This window comes from Felis catus, chromosome A3, assembly GCF_018350175.1.
Source record: "Felis catus isolate Fca126 chromosome A3, F.catus_Fca126_mat1.0, whole genome shotgun sequence".
In the NCBI taxonomy this organism is placed as follows: Eukaryota; Metazoa; Chordata; class Mammalia; order Carnivora; family Felidae; genus Felis; species Felis catus.
The window spans coordinates 112631285-112652837 of record NC_058370.1 but is presented as its reverse complement, the minus strand read 5'-3'; the positions used below and the strand labels follow the sequence as shown (position 1 = coordinate 112652837).

The window sequence follows — 21553 nt, the reverse complement described above, 5'->3', positions numbered from 1 at the left end:
CTCGCTCTGTCTCTTTCTCAAAAATAAATAAACACTAAAGAAAATTAAAAAATAAAATAATAGTTGTGCCCTTTTCACTTGGAGTTATGTTTGCCTGGACAGTTAGCACACCATGGTTCCACATTTTCTTTTCCAAAAGTATCCTACATGTGTTGCTTCATTTTCTGCTGATATGAAATCAGAATGTCTGATGACCACCTGATTTAAAAATTTCTTTTTCTTAACAAGTGACTTTGGAGAAGAGAGGAGGCATGCTTCATACCTACCTGACTCTTTTTTTTTATTTTTGTTTTTCTGAAATACAATTATTTTACAAGAATATGTTACAGCTGTGCTATCTTTTTCTCAAAAATATGTTAAATCTTTGTATGTTTTTTATTGTAAAACTTTCCTCGTTTCCACTTTCTGTTTCTTTTAAGGGATTATCCATCATGTTCATTTGCTTTTGAGGGATTTCGAGTTGAGTCTTCATTTCTAAAGTGATTTTTTCTTCTGGTTATGTTCTTTCCTGAGTCTTGTCCCCTATCCTTTCATAAAAGCTTCCATTTTCTAATAACCTCATTTCTGTGGGTTTCTAATTCTGTTTATGCTGTGCTTTCATAGCTTCTATAATTTCTTATAAATATTTTCAGTTTTCTTTTTCTGAAAGGTAGAGTTTTGTGGACATATATTTCTGAAGAGCCTTAATTGTATTCTGCTATATATATTATATATGTATTAACCAAGTTATTATAATACATATGTGTTTATACTGCTTATGTTACAGAAGTAAGTTTTCCCATGTTTTAGGGAGGATTATCCAGGATAGCTTTTCTAGATTCAGGGCTTTAGAACTACCGTTACTGTTATTATCATGAAATGATTAAAAAAAAAAAAGTATACTCATTTCTGAAATCCAACTCCTCTGTACCTTTCCCCCACTTCTTTTATCTAGATTTTCTTTCTCCTTTGGTCTGTTGTACCTGTGCTGCTCAATTGGTATTTTCCTCAAGGTGTTTTGTTTTGTTTTGTTTTATTTTTAATTACAAATGCTGATTATTTTCAAGAGAGAGTGAGAGTGCACATGCACGAGCCGGGTAGGGGCAGAAAGGGAGGATGGAGAGGACAGAGGATCCAAAGCAGGCTCTGTGCTGACAGCAGAGAGCTTGAAGGGGTCCAGAGGCTCTGAACTGGGAGATCATATACCATGAGCCTAAGTCTGACGCTTAACGAAAGAGCCACCCAGGTGCCCCCGGGGTGTGGTTTTATCTTGCATGGGAGCTTCCCTTTCTTCCTTTGGAAAATTCATAGTGCCCACCCCCCACATTAACACCCTGCCAGGAAAAGCCCTCCTAAGTTCTGCAGCAGTTCTCACACTGGCATCACACTTTTCGGTGAGTGTTTTTACACCGGGGGTGGGGGGCTCTCTGGTTCTCGGAGCCTTTGGAAGCTTCTGTGCTTTCTTTCTGTTTCTCCCAGGCAGAAGTGGATAATGTGTGTGTATTTACTGATGCTGGTTTTCCCCACTTTCTTGCTCATGTTTTTGGGTTTGTGTACACTCCTATTTTTGTTGTAGCCATGGGTGTTAAAATTTGTTCTGTCAGATTTGGTTAGAGGGAACAGGGGTTCTGAGATGTTTAAGAATCAAGGATTCCCCTTCCACTGTCTCCAAATCCTTGATACTTTTTTCTTCCCCCACAAATCTCCCTGGTGATAATACAACACCACCAGAGTTGACAAGTCAGAAGCTTTGAATCCTTTCTCTATTTTGGGCAGTGTTTCTCTTTAAATTCACTTAAATTATTTGAACTTTTATTTTCTTATTGATTAAATGATCACAATAGTACTTGTACTATCTTCCTCATAGAGTTGATATGTTATACAAAGGTCATATATGTGAAAAAATCTTTGAAAATGTGAATGTGATATAATCTGTATCCCAGTAGTTTATTTTTTTTAAGTTTATTTATTTATTTTGAGAGAGACAGAGACAGGTCAAGTGGGGGAGGGGCAGAGAGAGAGAATCCCAAGCAGGCTCCGCTCTGTCAGCACAGAGCCTGACACGGAGCTGGAACCCACGAACTGTGAGATCATGACCTGGGCTGAAACCAAGAGTCAGATGCTTAACTGACTGAGCCACCCAGGCGCCCCTCCCAGTAGTTTATTCTTAAATGAACACCAACCACCCAATAACCATGCCTCTGTTCCACATACAACATGCTGTAAGACATTGCAGAGGTGAGGGCAGTACTTAGGTTTCCTGCTAAAGAAATCTGAGCTCTTGCATTATTTTGAGACACTGTTCCGTCTTGGTTCAGAATGGTGGTTCTGAAGGTCTGCCCTGTCTTTGGGGGCCAGGAGAGAGCTGGAGGTCAAGTTTGCTGAGTCTGGGTTTAAGCAGCACAGGTATTCTCGATTTCTGTTTTACATCTGTTCTCCTATGTATTATTGTGTATGTAAAAGTGTTCCTCGACAACAATGATATATTGGCTTAGAAATGTCCCGGATTTGGCAATCCCTAATTTAGGTACACAATAAGCACCAAAATTTATTTCCCCATCAGTTAGTTATTTTCATCTCTGTGCACTTTCAAACACAGTACATGGTAGCTCATCTCTAAGCTACCCTTCACAATATACAGAACCCACCATGGACTCACACTGTGTGCTAATACTCACCTGAGCACATTATGTTATCTTCCCTGGTAGCTGAGAGTAATGTGCTAGAGAGAGAAGGAACATTTTTTTGTCTTGCCAACTCCTGGTACTTTGATAATTCCAAGCAAATTTTGGAAATAGTTAAAATTTAATTTTCTATCAGTCTTTCTGCCCTCCACTCCATTACTCTCATGCCCCCCTCCTTCTGGCCTCCACTGATTTCAGGCTCAGCCTTTGTACCATTTCAGCTGAGGGGCAGAAGAAAGGTTTGGGTCTCTAAAGTGATTTCCTGACCTCCCTTGGCTGAAAACTATGGGCTCCTTCCACAAAGCAGCTGATCTTTGTCGGCCATTAGATTACTATAATTAAGCCAATTCACATCAGCAAATGACTGATGACCTATAACCATTCCATGGCTATTAATATTTTTAAAGGAGGATGCTTGATTGCTAATTGGGGAATTTTACACACTGTGGCTAACAAAAAGGGGGAGGGACAAAGCAAAACATCGGGCTATATTGGGAAGGATTTTGCACAGATGAGCTAAGTAGTGGGTTCCTGGTTAGGGCCACTACAAAGCATGCAAGCTGTGTTCTTTGTATTTGCAGAAAGTGCCACTAGATGGAAGGTGCCCCTGGAGCTGAGTCACTCAGTGGCCATGACTAGGGTAAATCCATGACACATTTTCTTGCTTTTTTTCATGTTATACCTCACAGATTTCTCCAAAGCATTACATTTTGCAATGTCTTCTCAAACAATAGAGTAGGTCCCTTGTAAATGGAGGTTGTTTTAAAAGTCAGATATTTTAAATTGGGGGCTGCCTCTAGACATGCTGGGACTTCTCAGCAGGTCTGCAGCAGAGGCTGCCAGCTGCTCACCCCAATATCCATTCTCTCCTTCCTCCCTAATTAACAGAACCCAGATATGTTGGGAGTGGCAGTATGTCTAGCTAGAAGCTTCTTTTCCCCATCATTCTTTGTTAATAATAGATTGCAGGCATGTGTCTAAGATCTGGCCACCAACATGTAAGCAAAAGTGTTGCATGAATTTTCCAGAAATACACTTTAAGAGAGAAGAGATGCCTCTTTGTCCTTTTCTTCTGCCTACTGGCTGGGAACTGAGAGCTGATCGCTGGAGATAAAGGAATCATCAAGATAACGCAGAAAGAGGGGCACCTGGGTGGCTCAGTTGGTTAAGTGTCTGACTTCAGCTCAGTCATGATCTCTCGCTTTGTGGGTTTGAAGCTTGCATCAGGCTCTGTCAGCACAGAGCCTGGAGCCTGCTTTGATTCTGTGTCTCTCTCTCTCCCTGCCCCTCTCCCACTCACACTCTGTCTTTCTCTGTCTCTCTCTCTCTCTCTCAAAAACAAATAAACATTAAAAAATTAAAAAAAAAAAGATGAGGCAGAAAGATAAAAGCCAGGGTTTTTGATGGCAGTGTGAAGCCAAAATACCAACTCTGGTCTGCCCATATGTGGACAACCTTTACTTGAGAGAGAAATAAACTTGTGTCTTGGGTAATCCTCTATTTTCTAAGTCTCTGTTACTTACAGCCAAACCTATTCCTGTTACAAGCTCCCAAGTCACAATTTAATTACAGTCAGGGCACTGTCCCCATGTCATTTATAGTTAAACAAAATGATTTAAATTTTGCTTTGAAATATATACAAATTTCTACTTAAGAATATTCTTCTAAGAAATTAATTTTTAAAAGTTATCACACCTTAGAAATACTTTCTAGTTCAAATCTAAATTACAGCACGAACTCCCTAAGAGGTGCTTGGTGCATTGCTTCTCAGTCTTCAATGTGGGTATGAACCACCCACATTGTGTTGGAGATTGTGTTGGAGAATAAAATCTAGATTCTGACTCAGAAGGTCTGAGGTGGAGCCTGAGATTCTACATTTTTAACAAGCTCCAAGTGATGCTGATGCTACTAATCTAATCAGCACTTTAGATCGTCAGCATCAAGTCACCTAGGGTGTCCTTAAATGTGTAGCTTCATGGCTTCTCACCTCCCTTTCTTTCTCTGCCCACTTTCCCCTCTTGAGAGTTTCTGGAGGTGGGGATCAGAAAACAATTCATCATAAGTCATGTTTTCTGGGTAATTTTTTTCTTTTCATCCTTTCCCTGAAGAAATATCCTTTCTAAAAATCTTCTTGGATTGTAGTTTAAAGATAGATTTTGATCATGAGTTCCCTTTGATTTACTTGACCTCTTTATGTATGATGCATTCTAGTTCTTTTTTCACCTCTTTTTTCTCATCATTATTTCATTGATTGAAGCTTCTTGTATTGTTTTCCCACTAGTTTCTTTCCTCTATTTGGACGTATATGCTCCATATCATTTTTTAAGTGATTACCTTGATGTTTTAGCATGCATATTTATAAAAGTCTAAAGTTAATCAGTATTTTTATTTTCCTCCAGAATAATACAAGAATCTTATAATTTTTTAAACCGTGGTATTTATATGCAATTGTTATTCACTGTTTTGTTTTTCCTCTGATAGTTTTCCATGGATAATTATTGTTACAATTGTTGGGGTTGAATCAGTAGCCACTTATTTAGTAAATCATACCTGTGTAATGATGCTTTCATAGTAACCCAAAATAATGGGGTTTGAATACTTCCTGGATTGGTAAACAAGTGTTGGTGATGAGAGGGTAACATGCCCAGAGAGAGCATGGGGGCTCCACATACCTTTCTCCATACCCTGCCTTGTGAATCTCTTCTATTTTGATGTTCCTGAGTTATGTTCTTTTATCATAAACCAGTAACCTAGTAAGTAAATTATTTTCCTGAGCTCTGTGAGCCATCTTAGCAAATGATCAAATCCAGGATGGGGTGATAGGAATCATCAATCTATAGCCTGTCAGCTAGAAGTACAGGTGATAATGTGTTTTGATTGGTGTCTGGAGTTGAGGGAGCAGTCTTGTGGGACTGACCCCTTAACCTGTGGGATCTGACACTATCTCTAGATAGGTAGTGTCAGAGTTGAGTTAAATTGTGAGACAGTCAGCTAGTATCTGGAGCATCAGAGAATTACTTGGTGTGGGAAAACTATATACATTTGATGACCAGAAGTGAAGTATGTGTGTTGTGAATTAAAAAACCCAGGAGGAGTTTTCCTTTATAATCTTCAATTTAAATCTCAATCAGGATTGCGATTTTAAAGATGTAGTCAGGCAATGATGTGTTCAAATTATTCATTGTTTAGAATGTGAACATAAGTATATTTTAGATTTTGGGGCACCTGAGTGGCTCAGTCGGTTAAGAATCTGACTCTTAGTTTCGGCTCAGGTCATGATCTCACGGTATGTGAGTTTGAGCCCCACATCAGGCTCCATACTGATAGCTCAGAGCCTGCTTGGGATTCTCTTTCTCTCTTCCTCTCTCTGCCCCTCCCCCACTCACTCTCTCTGTCTCTCTTTCAAAAATAAATAAATAAAACTTAAAAAAATTTTTAAAAAATATATTTTAGATTTTAAAACTCAGAAGTCTGTGGGAAAATGGAGGTTTATATATATATATATGATCACTAATATTCATTATCATGTGTCAGTGAATAGATATTTAACAACTTTGTCCAGATGAATCTTGGGATTTTCTTCATTAAATCCTAAATTCCAATTTCCATGGAAAGAAAGGGCATGAGATTAGATTGTATTGGATATGTATATGTATGTACGTAACTATCACCTCCTTGATAGTTAGTAGATGTTCAATAAATTTTGGATAAATGGACGAATGAATTGACAGTGTTAATAAGTCATAGTCAAAGAAAGGAATATGATATGTTGGAGACTTTGTGTATGTGTATGTGTTTTTGTGTATGCATGTGTAGTAAGTGGGGTAGGAGAGTCCTTGCCTTTCCTCTAGTTTTAAGGAACTGATAGTCAAATAGGGACTGATAGATTTTATTGATGGATTCACTTGGTCAACAATTCCCATTGTCTGGGCTGTCAGACAAAGCAAACTTGATATTAGGTCACCTCCTAAGGCTCTGACTTGCCTCACACTATCTAACTCACTGAAAGAAACTATAGTGAGAGTCCCGCATTACTCATTTTCTTCATGGATTTGGAATGTTGGGAAAGACAATTAACAGCAATAATAGAAGTTAACATTTATCCAGCACTTATGATATGATAGGTATTCTTTAAGGGTTTTACTTGTATCAGCTCCTCCCATAGTAATCTTTCAAGATATGTGAACTTCCTAGCTTGATTTCACAGCTGGCACAAAGAGGTTAAGAAACTTGCCCCAGGTCACACAACTGGTAGGTTGTAGAACCTAGATTCAAACCTGGACAGCACTCTTAGTACCTACCAGATGCTTACTACCTGCATCTTAACTCATGAGAATAAAGACTGAAGAGTTTGAACCACACTGAGCAGTAGCTTTCTTCACTCCAGGGTAATGGTTCTCACCTGGAGGCAATTTTGCCCCTCAGGGAACATTTAGCAATATCAGAGACATTTTTGATTGTCAAGACTTGGAATAGAGTATCTATTGAGTAGAGGAAAGAGATGCTGCTAAACACCGAACAATGCGTAAGAATAAGCCTTCACAATTATTATCCAGTCTAAAGTTAGAGGAATCCTGTTCTAGGTTAGTAACTTTCTGCCTTGGCTGAAGATTAGAATGATTTGGGAAGGAACCTTACAATTATATCAAGACCTCGGAGAGTAGGATATTGTTTTAAGCTCCCTACATGATTCCAGTGTACAACCAAGGTAGAGATCTGCTTTCCTAGGGAATTTTTGCCCTCACAAATTCCAGTTGGTCCTCATCTCCATTGATGATATAAGTGGTTAGAGAGAGAGGCAGGAGTTTTATTATAGCACTTCATATTTGTGGGAACTTTTGCACCTTCTCTAAGGAAACATAAAAAAAGAGAAAGAATCTGAAAAAAAAACTGAACATTCTCTGTAGAGGTTGCTCTAAAATCCTATCATTTATTTTGTATTGAAATCTTGATTATCCTCCCCTAGCCAAACCTCTTCAAGACTAAGCCTTGATCTTGATGTCAGTTTGTAAGACTAACACTTTGATGGAGGTGAGAGACTCATGTATGAATAGTGATGGAGGAGCCATGGAGCTAGAAGGTAAGAAAGCTGAGAATGATATTTCGGGTGTCTGTCATCTTGTGAAGGTGTGGCTTTAAGTAGGGAACTTGAAAGAGGACTCTTCATAGGGATTTTGGCAATGGTGACTTCATTGTTTGGGGTATATACTTTGAGAAGAGTCAATGTCCAGATGTGAGCTCTTGAGTGATGGCCATGATGATTCTGCCTACTGCATAGTCATGAGGATCTAGGAGGCGGAGAAAACCAAACCTCTGATATAAACTTTAGAAATCAAGTAAGATTGCCTAAGCCAGGTTATATAGACATTAGGTTGTTCTTTGTTTTTAATATTTTTTAAACCCTTAAACATTTAATAAAATCAGCTTTAATGTTCTAAGTTTGACCTAGGTGTGCTAAGGAATCCTAAGGGGGAGTACTTCTGTGTTTATTAAAGGATGAGCAACACTTTTGAAGAATTGTGTTGTGTTGGTATCAGTGCCTCATATAATAGTTTCCAATGAAACCATGAATTCTTGAGTTAGGACTACATCTTCTAAACTTTTCTTTGCATCTAGAGGCTTCCTGTTTAAAGACTATGATATGCAAAGTGTGCTTTATTTATTTACTTTTTAATTTAATTTAATTTATTCCAGAAGAAATGCAACTCTTTGATTTTAGCTTGTAAGACCCGTATTGGACTCCTTAGCCCCAGAAATGTAAGATCATAAATATGTTGTATTAAGCTACCAAAGTTATGGTAATTTGTTATAGCAATCTTAGGAAACTCAAATAATCGTGCCACTCTTTCTGGTACAATGGGTCCATTCCTTTCTGACCCTTGCTTGTTCATAGCAATCTCTGCTGTTATTATCAACAAAATATATAAGCACAGGAAGTATGACTATGAAAATAAAGTAAGAACAAATGTGTGAGCGTGGCATATAGTCCCATCAAACAGTTTCCAGACTAAATTGTGAGAAATGATCTGCTAGAAGATATTTGTCAAATCTGTAATAGTTAATCACATGAAAGTACTCTAAAGATGTACAGAACATTTTGCATAATGTATTATACAGAATTATATATTTAATTTAATACATTTAAAAGGATGCAATTTCATGTAAATATGACTAAAAATTCTGGCTTGTGTATGAGGAATAAAATATTTTAAGGCCTGAGTATCCAATTAAATATGCAATTTTCAGGTCCCAAGTTTATAATGCCTGGGTACAGCTTTAATTTTGTTTTTATTTGAATATAGTTGACACACAATTTTACATTAATTTCAGGTGTGCAACTAATGATTCAACCAGTTTACACATAATGCTATGTTCACTACAAATGTAGCTTCCATGAACAGCCTTCATTTAAAATTCTATATCTACTTAACTTCTTGTAGATGTAGATTTTCTCTATTTTTTTCATATGCAGGCAAATGGCATTTACTTCTGATTACTTTGGAGAAGAAAAGACTTTTGGTTGTTCCATTTTTTGGATTTATATTTCAGTGTCAGAAATGACATTTGGGGATTTGGAATTCACAGTATCAGCCACAGTATTTTCTGGGTAAAATTAAAAGTGATTTTCTCTGACAGGGATAGAGAATACATGGAATATGTAGGTGAGAGAAAGAAGGTGAGTGTGAGCAGGTGTTGGTAAAGGAAAAGCAGTGGGGAAAATAGACTACCATAGCCGAGAAGTGATCCCATAGTGTAACACTTCTGGGGACAGTCTCAGGGGTGGAAGGATAGCCAATGTAGAGATAAGCAATATTAATGATATTTCTGGTTTTGTTCTTTCTGTATATATTTTAAAGTTATGTATCAAGGTGACTGTATTGTCTTCAATCTCACAGTTTTAACTAGAAAATAGAGAAGGCTGAAATATGTTAAATTAATAATGAGTTTAAATATATAATTCATCATTGAATGATTTTAGGACTCATAATTCTTTTAATTATCCATGGCTGATAATTCTCTAACTTTTAGTGGTTCTTAAATTTTAGTGTGTACAAAAGCATTACTCAGGAAGTTTGTTTAACCGACTCTGATTGGGGATCTTGAGGTGAGGGCCCAGAATCCTAATTTTAATAAGTACCTCAGGTACTTATTTTGTAGTGACTGATCCACAAACCACACCTGAATCAGCACCAGGCTCCTAGCCTCCACCCCATGCTCATTCACCTGAGGGGAGCCTTCTGAAGTTGATGTGTAAAGCTTACTTACTCATCGCACAGAGTGGGGTCCCCACACCAGCATCATGGACATCACCAGGGAGCTTGTTAGATATGTAGACACTCAGTCCCATCTCAGACTCACTGAATCAGAATCTGCATTTGAATATCCTGGGGTTGGGGGATGGTAATGGGATGATTCACGAGCACATTAGTTGGAGAAGCACTGTCTTCCTGGAAATTGTCAGTCTCCCTAACAGTGGTTTTTAATCAATGGAGTGCCTCCAAATCTTCTAAGGAACTCTGAAAAATTACCCTGATTCCACCTTAAACCCACTGACCTTTCAACAATACAAGGGCAGAAAATATCTTTAAAAAAGATCTAAAGGTGACTCTGCCTCACACAACTGGTTAAAAACAATTGCTCTATAGGACTTGCCTGGCAATTTAGAACCTTTGGGATAACAAAAATCAAACCAGATTACTCTCAAATATCAGATTTGCTTTGTGGGGTGACAGCCTAAAATTCAGGGTAGACATTTTTATTACCTCGTACAGTCTTTGTTCTTTTTAGCTTCCTTGTCCTAGTTGTCACTCTGGGAGAACTCAAAGAAGTCAGCTAGTTTTCATCTCTGTCTTGTGTCCTCAGGGGACAGCTGATTTATTCCCAAGTTCTCCTGCCTTTTTAATTTTTTTTTTTTAAGGCTGTACTAGTGTAGGTCAGCCTATTCATAATTCACTCTGAGACTGGAGAAAGGACTCTGAGGTCCTCATTTTCCTTAGGAATTGAGCAGTAGTTTGTTAAAACTCCAGAGCTGTCAGCCCTTTCTGTAACTGTGGTCCCCATAAATATGAGGAAATAATAAAACTTTATTAAAGGACAATCCAGGCGTGAATCTTTATTCCATTTAATGGGTCTTGTATTAAAGTAACTTTTAAGCTATTCCTATGTAGTTTTTAACTCAGTCATCTGTGGTGTAGACAGTTTACTGAAGGTATTTTGTTTATAACTGAAAAGGGCTATAAATTAAGGCCCTCGTTCAGATTGTCCTTAATAGGACAATAGATCCTTTGTAGGTGAGATCTGAACCAACTGAGGATAATCAAACTTTTGCTTGGTGGTCTGTGGCTATATTGTCACTTGCTACTTTTCCTGAATCCAGGAAGAGATAAAGGAAGCCAGACCAATTGCCTGAGGAAGTTCTTCTGGTGGTGGATTTCTTTAGGAATTTTTCTACCTTGCTTTGTGTTCAGTCTAACACCAGTCTAGAAGCAGAAAACCTTCCTTCCGGCATGTCAGTCAGCATAAGAATATAGTATTATACGGGAAGAGCTATGGGGCAAGGTTTTTCTTCCACGGCTTGAATTCAGCACCTTGGAGAAGTCCCATCTCCTTTCTGTGGGCACAATGCTGCCACAGACTCCTTGCCCAAGCCCTTTACCTGGTCTGCATTTTGAAATGGGACACGCTTAAGTGAAATTGCTGCTTTCCATGATAGAGCATATTTGGGCCAAGGGAGCTATGCCTATACTACCCTGTTCTGCCTCATCACTTTCTCTCTCCAAAGCCCGGGCTCACAGTTGAGAGGACATTTATGTACTCTGAGCAGTGTTAGAAGTATAATACTCTCGGGGTGCCTGGGTGGCGCAGTCGGTTAAGCGTCTGACTTCAGCCAGGTCACGATCTCGCGGTCTGTGAGTTCAAGCCCCGCGTCAGGCTCTGGGCTGATGGCTCAGAGCCTGGAGCTTGTTTCCGGTTCTGTGTCTCCCTCTCTCTCTGCCCCTCCCCCATTCATGCTCTGTCTCTCTGTCCCAAAAATAAAATAAAATGTTGAAAAAAAAATTAAAAAAAAAAGAAGTATAATACTCTCGGTAGATGGTCCTCACCAGAGGAGAAGGCCTAATCTGAGAAATGAGAGAATAATACCCATTGTGTCATCTTGCCGCTGAGGGAAGACATATCTTTGAAATAAGAATTACCATTGTCAGCAGGCAGTGCTTTACTTTAAGGACTTTATAATGATGATAAAAATTGTGGTTGGCAAATTAGTAAACATTTATTGCACTTTTAATGTTACATAGTAAATGAAAGAATATATAAATAGTGAGGGAGTAGGTTCTCATCTGCTACATTAAGTTGATTGCATGTTAGAAGTTAGCACAAAAAGGAATTCTCACCCAAGCTGAAATGAGTTGAAGAAAGGAATAGCCAGCAGGATGAGGATCCTGACTTTATAGCCAAGGCTAGGGATGGAGGCTTGTCCTCTATGGAGCTTCACAATGCTCTTTTCACCGGGGTAAGCCTCATATACTTTTTAGTCAAATTGGAAGATCACTAGTGATTTTTGTCCTCAGAAAGAAGCACCTTGATTTTCTGAAGCAGTGATTTAGCAAATTATATTTGGCAATCTTCTAGTTTTAGTCACTTGGACTATGATTGCATCATATTATAGTAATTTTATCAAGGAGTGAACTGACCTGGTACAACACTTTGTGGCAACTCATTGCCGACTTACTCCTTACATGGCCACTTTGTGAACAAAAGAAAAGCATAAGAATGGAAGGAGAATTTTGTCATTTTCTAATTTAACATTGATACATTTTTGGGCTTATGGAGTTTACAGCAGACATAGAGAAAGAAATCATGGATCTCTCTTCATGGTTCGCCAGGCCCATAACTGAGCTTAGAGGAGGTGTGCCTTCTCTTTTACCTCATAGTTTCTTTGCACCTATCTTGGAAAACTCCTTACCCATTGTTCTTTGGACCACGACAGCCAACAAATAGCCCATTTTAATTGTTCTACTTTCTCACAAGTTCCTTAAAGTATAAATAAGAACTTTGCTATTATTCCTATTTCTGTCTTTGACTCTTTATTTATTTATTTTTTTCAACGTTTATTTATTTTTGGGACAGAGAAAGACAGAGCATGAACGGGGGAGGGGCAGAGAGAGAGGGAGACACAGAATCGGAAGCAGCCTCCAGGCTCTGAGCCATCAGCCCAGAGCCCGACGCAGGGCCTGAACTCACGGACCGTGAGATCGTGACCTGGCTGAAGTCGGACGCTTAACCGACTGCGCCACCCAGGCGCCCCTGTCTTTGACTCTTTAAAAAAAACTTTTTGAATGTTTATTTATTTTTGAGAGAGAAAGAGCATGAGCAGAGGAGGGGTAGGGAGAGAGGGATACACAGAATCGGAAGCAGGCTCCAGGCTCTGAGCTGTCAGCACAGAGCCCGACGCGGGGCTAGAACTCATGAGCCATGAGATCATGACCTGAGCCAAAGTCAGATGCTCAACTGACTGAGTCACCCAGGCGCCCCTCTGTCTCTGATTCTTAACCTCTTTTGAGGGACATAGACATTTTGTGGTTGTGTCGCCCAGAATGAGTTGAAATGCCCGGGAGGAAAGGTGGCTATAGTAGAAAGCAAGAGGTTTAAGAAACAAATATTTGACTAATTCTCAACCCCACACTTCATAGCTAGGAAAAACTCAGATCATAATCAAAGGGGACATGTCTTCCTATTCACCATGGCATCCCTAGTACAGAGCGAGTGTCTGCCATATGACTCTCTGCAAAGATTAATGGACTAATTGGAAGATCACCTGAGATACTGGAAGTGAAAGGACACAGAGGATGAACTCAATGAATACTATTTGCCTTCCTCTGCTCTGCTGATGTGTGGGCAGGAGAAACCATCACCTTCTATAAACACATGTCAGACATGCAGTACCTGTGTTCAGAATTATCAGGGGTTAATTCATTTGATAGCTGGGGCTCCAAGGAGACAAATTCCAGTAGGAGTTGTGGAAGAGATAGCAAAACCAGGTTTTCTTTCCTTTTATGTTCTCTTCATACGATACCTTTTCAATTCCTTATCTAACCTTGGTTTATAATGACATTTTCTGGTGGGTAGAGAATTCTAGTCAACTCTACAGCTACAAAAAATATGTGAAAAAGGAAGGCAGGTATACACATGATTAGTTTGACTCTTTTTGCTTACTACATTTTTATCATTTTTGTGCTGACAGTGTTTCAATCTTTGCAAATTGAGAATGTAAAATGCTTAGCATTTTGACTGGCTAAATCCACAGTAGCAGTTACTAGCTGTTCTGCTATAACTAAGCAATTAGTGAAAACTTATTCAGTGCATAGGATGGTGCTAATTAGTGCCTGGAATATACAAATAAAAATGGGCATTACTGATGCAATAAGCAATAATTGCTAAAGGGTGCTGTTAATCTGCATTTCTCCACTCTGAGGACAAAATCTTGTCTGCTATGGTCTCCCTATCAAAAAACAGAATTTATTTAATTAGAACTTTAGGGAGGCAGAAAAACAATTAGTTTGGAGTGACCAAATGCAGTAGTTGTGAGTAAATGAAAATAGTACATAATGAACTTAAGCTATCATTTATGTGCAGTACTGCTGATGTATCGGGACTTGATATAAACTTACAATTTCTCCTATTAGCTTGGTGAGGACTTTTAGTCCTCTGTATCCTCTCCAATTATTGCAGAGAGGATGGACATTAGATCTGATTCCATGGACATATGGCCGTACTGCCCGTGGTCTTATGCCCAAGCCATTCTGGGTTGAACTCTTATTTCAAAGGCCTTGTTTTTCTTTTCTGCTTATGCATGGGCTCAAGGTTTAATTTGCTTAATGTTACTCTTTTGCTTTCATTAACCTCTATAAAATGCTTATTGTTAATTTTTTATGTAACCTAAATGGGCTATTCTTGGTTCTTTTGCATGGGGCTGCATAGTCCATTACCATGGTTTTAGTTACTTCCCAATCTTGCAAATCTCCCTCCAGAGCTTCAAACCCATATGTTCAAATTCCTTCTGGCATGTCCCATAGATCACTCAAACTCACATGACTAAAACTGATTATTTTCTACTCCCTGGCTCCCAAATTGTTCAAATTCAGACTTGGTTACTTACTGGTGTGGGGCTTGGGGAGGTCACTCCGCTTTTATGTGTCTCAGTTTCCTCATCTATAAAAAGGGATAAAGATAACAACTATCTCATAGAGTTGATGAGGATGAGTGAGTTAATATGTGTGACTTTACATTGTAAAAACTATATATATGTTAGTTATTATTTTTGAAAGTTTATTCCCTTAAAGTTCTCTAACTTTGCAAATGACACCACATTTACCCAGTGGCTCAAGCTAGAAACCTCAGTATCATTCTCAATTCATCTCCCTGAACCTCCAGTCACCTCCCATGAATACTATTTCCTACACATCTGAATTTCACCTCTTTTCTCCCAGTGCCACTGCACAATCCTGTATTACTGCAGTAACCTCCTAGATAGAGCTTCACTGTCTGCAATACATACTTCATCTCTACTTTTACACTAAATACAGAACTATATTTTAAAAATGCAAATCAAATTGAATATTGTCCATGCTTGAAACATTTCCATTCTCATGTTTACCTTTCCACTGTCTCTGACAAGGTCCACAGAAGTCTGAATAATCTGGCCTCTGCTTTCTTCTGTGACCTTATCCCCTACCGCATGCTTCCTTTGCTGTCACTTCTGGGTCTCTGTTGAAACTATTTCTTATGCCTGGTCTGAGGACTCTTCTTGCCCAGCTGCTCCTGCCCCCACCCCAGTTAGGGTACCTCCTTCTCATATTTTAGGTTTCAGTTTAGATATCACTTCTTCCAGGCAGGCTTTCTTTATTAGCTGCCTATGGATTATGCATTGCTTTGATTGCTTAGTATCCCTATTCCCTTGTAGGAAAATCAACTCCAGTGGCCTAAATTGATCCATTCCCACGGTGAGGGTGGCTTTGTGACACTTAAAAATCTAAGACCATTGTTCTCTGGTCAGAGAAATGTAAGGAAAATGGCCTAGTCCATATATCAGTCTAATTTCAGATTGTCACTAGCATGTGCAGGCCTGACCCGAGTGAATTACCAAGTATCAATTATTATAATTTCTCTTTCATTAGACTTTGTTCTCTTTGAATGTAAAGATTTTGTCTGTCTTGTCTATCATTATATCTTTTGTGCCTTAGCATGAAACAGTCATTCAAAAAAATATTTGTTGAATTGATTCATATATCTTAGGGTGTGAAATAACACGAAGAAATGATTTTATCCAGTACCCTGATAAAGTATGATACTCTCCTCATGTTTGACAAATGGGTCACCTGAGGTCTAGAAATTTGGACACGCCCTCTAGGTTACATAGAATAAACTAGAAAGAAAGTCTTCTGTTTCTTAACATGATTTTCTTTCTACCATTCCTAGTTACCACCCAGTTGCGTTTGTACATTTTTAATATGCTAATTTGCCCACAGAGAGACTGATAAACCTTGCTGTCTTATCCTTTGTTTATTAAATCTCAGGGTTAAAGTTGAATTAGACTGGACCAAAAGTGCCAGTTCAGGGAGTTGGGGCTTTATTTCCTAAGTTAATTTTCATACTCTGTGGAGCTCCTGTCAAAGGTCGCACTGCTAAGGACTTCCCACTCCTATTTCAGAGAGGTTCCTTGTTCATTCATGTTCCTTGGCTTTATGGAAAGCCTTCTTTTAAAGAGAGAAATGCATGAATAAAATATTTGAAAGCCATTGCTCCAGGGAGTACAGCAACAATTTCATTTACTACTTAAACTCAGCTTTTGTTGAACTCTTAAGGTAAAATCTGCTGCCTTTTTGTCTCTAAACAGCTTTTCTTAATAGCTTGCAGGGTGAGAGGTTAATGTTGTATCTATATGTTTAAATAGCTAAATGTTATCAGTTACAAAAGAAAATAATATATTAGAACCTGAAAGAATTTGGTGAGCCATATTAAGAAAAACAGAATATGCTTTAAGTTTTGTCTTTCATTGCCTTTTTGAGAAAATATGCAGTTGTGGGGAATTTGGAAAATGCCTCTTACATACACATTCTTATATTCTCTGGATTCGTTTAGTGATATATGCAGCTGTTGAGTTAAAAGAAAATGGCTAGAAAAACTGCTGACGCTTGACCAGTAATTGTGGATTAAAGTTAATGGGAATTTGCCTGGGGATGAGTGTTGATAGTCCTAATGATTTCTGAATAGCATTGCAAAGGCTTTTGAAGAATCTTTTAAATCTCTCAATCTCTCTATTCTGTTACTTGTAAAATAAGGGGCTTTACATAGATGAGGACAGCACACATTTTATAGATTTGTATGGTACTTTACAGTTTACTAAGTGCTTTTATATTTTTCTTAGAAAAATGTAAGGCTTCTCATAGCTCCATAATTCTACTACTTTATGTTTTATTGATTCTTTTGAATATTCTTTGAGATTTTTAAAATTTGAAACTGATATATTGAATAGTTTTAGTTTAGCAATGATACGACCTTCCAACTCTGTGCTTTTCTGGAGGTTATGTGGGTTATGACCATGTACTTTGTTAAGGAATAACCTACTGATGAGTAAATAGTGTAAAAAGATGCATTTCAAAACAATTTTCTTTTTCTAATACCTTGTGAACAAAGTGATAAGTAGCTGAATATACAATTGTGGCACAAATTTCCATATATCTTTTTTTATTTTCTGTAAAGAATTCTATAATACTGGGAAAATAATGCAGTCCATGTGGGAATTGGTTTTCAGATTATCATTATCATGGGCGATCCAAAGATGGTTGAATTATTAAATTTAAATTACTAAAACAAAGAACAAAATAATGTCCATTGTTAGAAGACACTCTAAATACTTCTACTAACTCAAATATTTTCTCATTTCTCTGACATCGGTTTGAGATTATTACCATTTGAGTCCCCAAAGTAGTGGAAACCATTTAATATAGATTATTTAAATTTTTTTTAATGTTTATTCATTTTTGAGAGAGAGAGAGAGAGAGAGAGAGAGAGAGAGAGAGAGAGAGAGCACAAGTGGGGGAGGGACAGAGAGAGAGGGAGACACAGAATCTGAAGCAGGCTCCAGGCTACAAGCTCTCAACACAGAGTCTGACACAGGGCTTGAACCCACAAACCGCGAGATCATGACCTGAGCCAAAGTCAGATGTTCAACCGACTGAGCCACCCAGGTGCCCTAATATAGGTTATTTTTAAATTAAAGAGAATAACTTTGGAGAAATTTTGTTGGTTTTCTTGTTTGTTGTTTTCCATTTGAGTATAGGAGTGATTCTTATCATTTCTTGCATAGATTTGTATGTAGGAAATAAGACTGCCAAAGAAGAAATAGTGGTGATTAATGCTAATACAGTTCCCTCCTCTAGACATCAGACATGCTCCTGTTCATACTTTCATGCCTTTTCAGAACAGCACCTAGAGGAAGAAAACAAATGGAATGACATTTATATGTAGCAGTTACTCTCTATATGGGAGTAAAATGACCCAAATGAAGACTCCATATCTAGGTAGTCATTTTCTTCTCTATGTGGAGCTTGGATGATCTTATATAGTTTTAAGTGCAGGAATTGTACCACTTCTATTTCTACCAACAAATTTAAATGAGGAAAAGATCTGGGACTTCTCTTTTGAAATTCAAATTTGTTAAAGCTAATCTTGTGGACTGGAGTGGCTTTTAACCAGTCCATCTTGAAGAAAAATAATCCCAAGAATCTGCTTTGAGAGGAGCAGGATTCTCAGTTAGGGTTGACTCTTGCATGGAGGACTAGAGGCTGAAGACACTGTGTGGCTCATATGCTAAATTTTTCCCCTGGGATGTATCTGTGTGAGGACATGGGACTCGCTTAATTAATACAGAAATTAAACTTTCAAATTCAACTACACATACATGACAGAAACTAGAAAGTCAAAATAAGAATTTAATTTTTATGAACCTTTCTAGATTCACTATCACTAAATTTCAAAGAGCATGTACCACGGTGTGCAATGGAAGACTTTATCTTTTGTATTCCTTTTTGAATTTGGCTCACACATGCCTCTGATAGTGTGAGCATCTCTCCACATGGAAGGACAGCTAGTATTTAAAGGTTTGCACATTGACTATATGAGATTTTCAGCTTGTACTCTGATGTTAAGTTCTAGATCCCATATATTGTGGAATTTTGGTGTAATAATTGGAGTTCAGGCTAAGTTTGAAGTCGACACCCCCTGACTAAGCAGAACACTGACAAGATGTGACATCTCTGCCAACTTGAGGATCTACTTTGGCCTGGGAAAATTGGAAGAGACCTTGTAATGGAAGCGAGGACACCAAGAAGTATAACAAAAGATATCTGGATGAGGTGAGTTGGTCACTCTGTTAGGTTGGGATACTCTCATTTCAGAAAGAAGTGATACGGAGGCTTTGGTGTCAGCAATAGCATGAACATAGACTAGCTGGGTTTCTGCTTCATCTCTACAGGAAGCTGGTCATTTTTGCCCCAGTGAGCTCTGGAGGTGAAATCAAGAACTCTTACCACTCTAGGATGGTGGTGCTTTGAGAACCCAAGTAATATTGCTTTGTGACTCTCTTTCCAGCATTCGTTCCTTTTATTCTCTCTTTTAATTAAAATGCAAGGAGCTGGTCCCTACCTTGGTAACTGTACTGTGCAAATAAAGAATATATAGATATAGATATATATTAAAATCATTCACATTTATAAAATTATGCTCTGAAGACAGCAGTTAAAAGGGAAAGCTTGTTGTCCTATTTCAGAATTCTGGTAAAAGAAGCACAGAATACCCAGTTAAGGTAAATATTTTAGTTCTATTAATTAGTTTTTCCTATAAAATGAGAAAAGCTCATAGGTGAAATATAGTAGTCATATCAGTAAATATTTACAAAGTTTCTGCTCAGCCACATTAGACAAAGGATCCCAAATATCCTTTGTCCTATAATTCTTAAATTTTGTATAGTTTTACCAAATGAGAAAAATGGCCCAATTTTGATCATTTCTTCTTCTATAGCTTCTAGAAATGACCATTTTGCTGGAATGTGTTCCTAGAAATCAATAATGCTGTGAAACCTGTTTTCCCATAAACAATATTAGAGTTCAAAATCATATTTCTTATTCAGGTTTCAGTAATATATAAACCTATAAATTAAACCCAAAACATAAAATCAGGGATAGCTAACCATCACTATAAATATTCAATAATTGACTTTCATTTTTAGAAAAAGAAATAGATTATTATATTACATACAAGAGCTAGCAATATATTTTCATTTCATAGGTCTGTAATTGTCAAAAAATGGCAATTTCCTATGGTTTAACCTATTATATATAATTTACATGAAGTTCACAAAGCAGAATTTTGGTAGGTTATAAATTTGGCCACAACCAGTATATTAGCTCAAACATGGGTTTGAAATGTATTTAATAATAACCTTGCCTGCCTGATTTGGGAATGTACTTTTTAGGATAATTTGGATGGAAGTCCTGGGAAATGTGTATGTATTTCTTTTTTCACCCTTAAATTTTTTCCTGTAATAATAGAGCATCAGAAATCATCCCATTAGCCTCAGGTTTGTGCCCAAAGTATGAGGGAAACAATTGATATTGTGGATGAAGTTTTGATGATTCTTTTATTTACAATAATATATTTGAAAGTAAGGGTTAGTAAAAAGAACAATTAAATAAGTACATAAAGCTATGGCAATATAAATATTTATTAAAGCACTATTTAGTATAGTGAAAAGTAGGAAAAACATAAATGCCTGAAAGAAAGGATTAGCTAAATACATTACAGTACAAAGGGAAATTTTATAGACATTGAAAATAATGTTGTAGGGGCACCTGGGTGGCTCAGTTAGTTAAGCGTCCAACTTTGGCTCAGGTCATGATCTTGCGGTTTATGAGTTCCAGTCCAGTGTTGGGCTCTGTGAGAGCTGTCTCACTCTCTCTGCCCTCCCCTGCTCACACTCTCTCGGTCTCTCTCTCAGAAGTAAACATTAAAAAAATAATAATAATAAAATAAAGGAAATCCTTTAAAAATGATGTTGTAGAAGAGTATTAACATCAGAAAAATTATCATTATATATTGTTAAATGAAACATGTAGGTTACAAAATGATGCAGTATAAAAATACATACTGATACACATATAGGTAGAATAGAAAGGCTGTTCAACAGTAGAAATGCTAGTAGTGTTTTTTTCTTTCTGATTGTGTTGTTTTAGTTTTCTTTTGCCAGTCTAAATTTTTAAGTTTAAAAACTGTGAAAGAATATGTTTATCATTGTGATAAGATAAGAACAAGAAAATGCAGGACTTCCTCCCATTACTTCTCCCTCAAAGAATTTTTTTGAATTATTTCAAATTATACTATTGTGAACAACTTGTACATATATATATATATCTTTACATTCTCAAGAATGTAATTTTCAGTGGGATAAATTGAACAACAGTTGAGTTGTTATAGTAAAGAGTATTTAAAATATAATTTTTGTAGATATAAACAAAAAGATTGCATCCAGTAAAGTATAGGGGAAATGATATGAAAAAGATTTTCAATGGAAGCATAAATACACATGTTCAATATGTATATGAAAGTCAAGGCAAGTTAAAATAACATGATTTTCTATTTACCAGATTTGTTAAAATTAATGAATGTGATATGTCAAGTTTTGATAAGGCCACAGAGAAACAGGTGCTCTCATGTGTAGGTGAAGGGAATATTAAGTGGTATTGTGTGTTATTTACAAAGCAGAAACATAGCCAAGCCCAAAGTCATTGGAAAATATACTCTAACATTTAGTCAGAGGTATTACAAAGTTGTAC

At 37.4% G+C, this 21553-nt stretch overlaps 1 long non-coding RNA gene across 1 annotated transcript in view; it reads left to right on the top strand.

Moving 5' to 3' along the window:
* Window positions 1–20637, top strand: part of LOC109498307 — a 32076-nt gene extending 11439 nt beyond the window's left edge. Inside the window, exons 2-3 of the long non-coding RNA XR_002740845.2 lie at window positions 7630–7743; window positions 18873–20637. This is a non-coding gene — a long non-coding RNA (uncharacterized LOC109498307). The remainder of the gene's footprint in view (window positions 1–7629; window positions 7744–18872) is intronic.
* The last annotated feature ends 916 nt before the right edge of the window (window positions 20638–21553 follow it).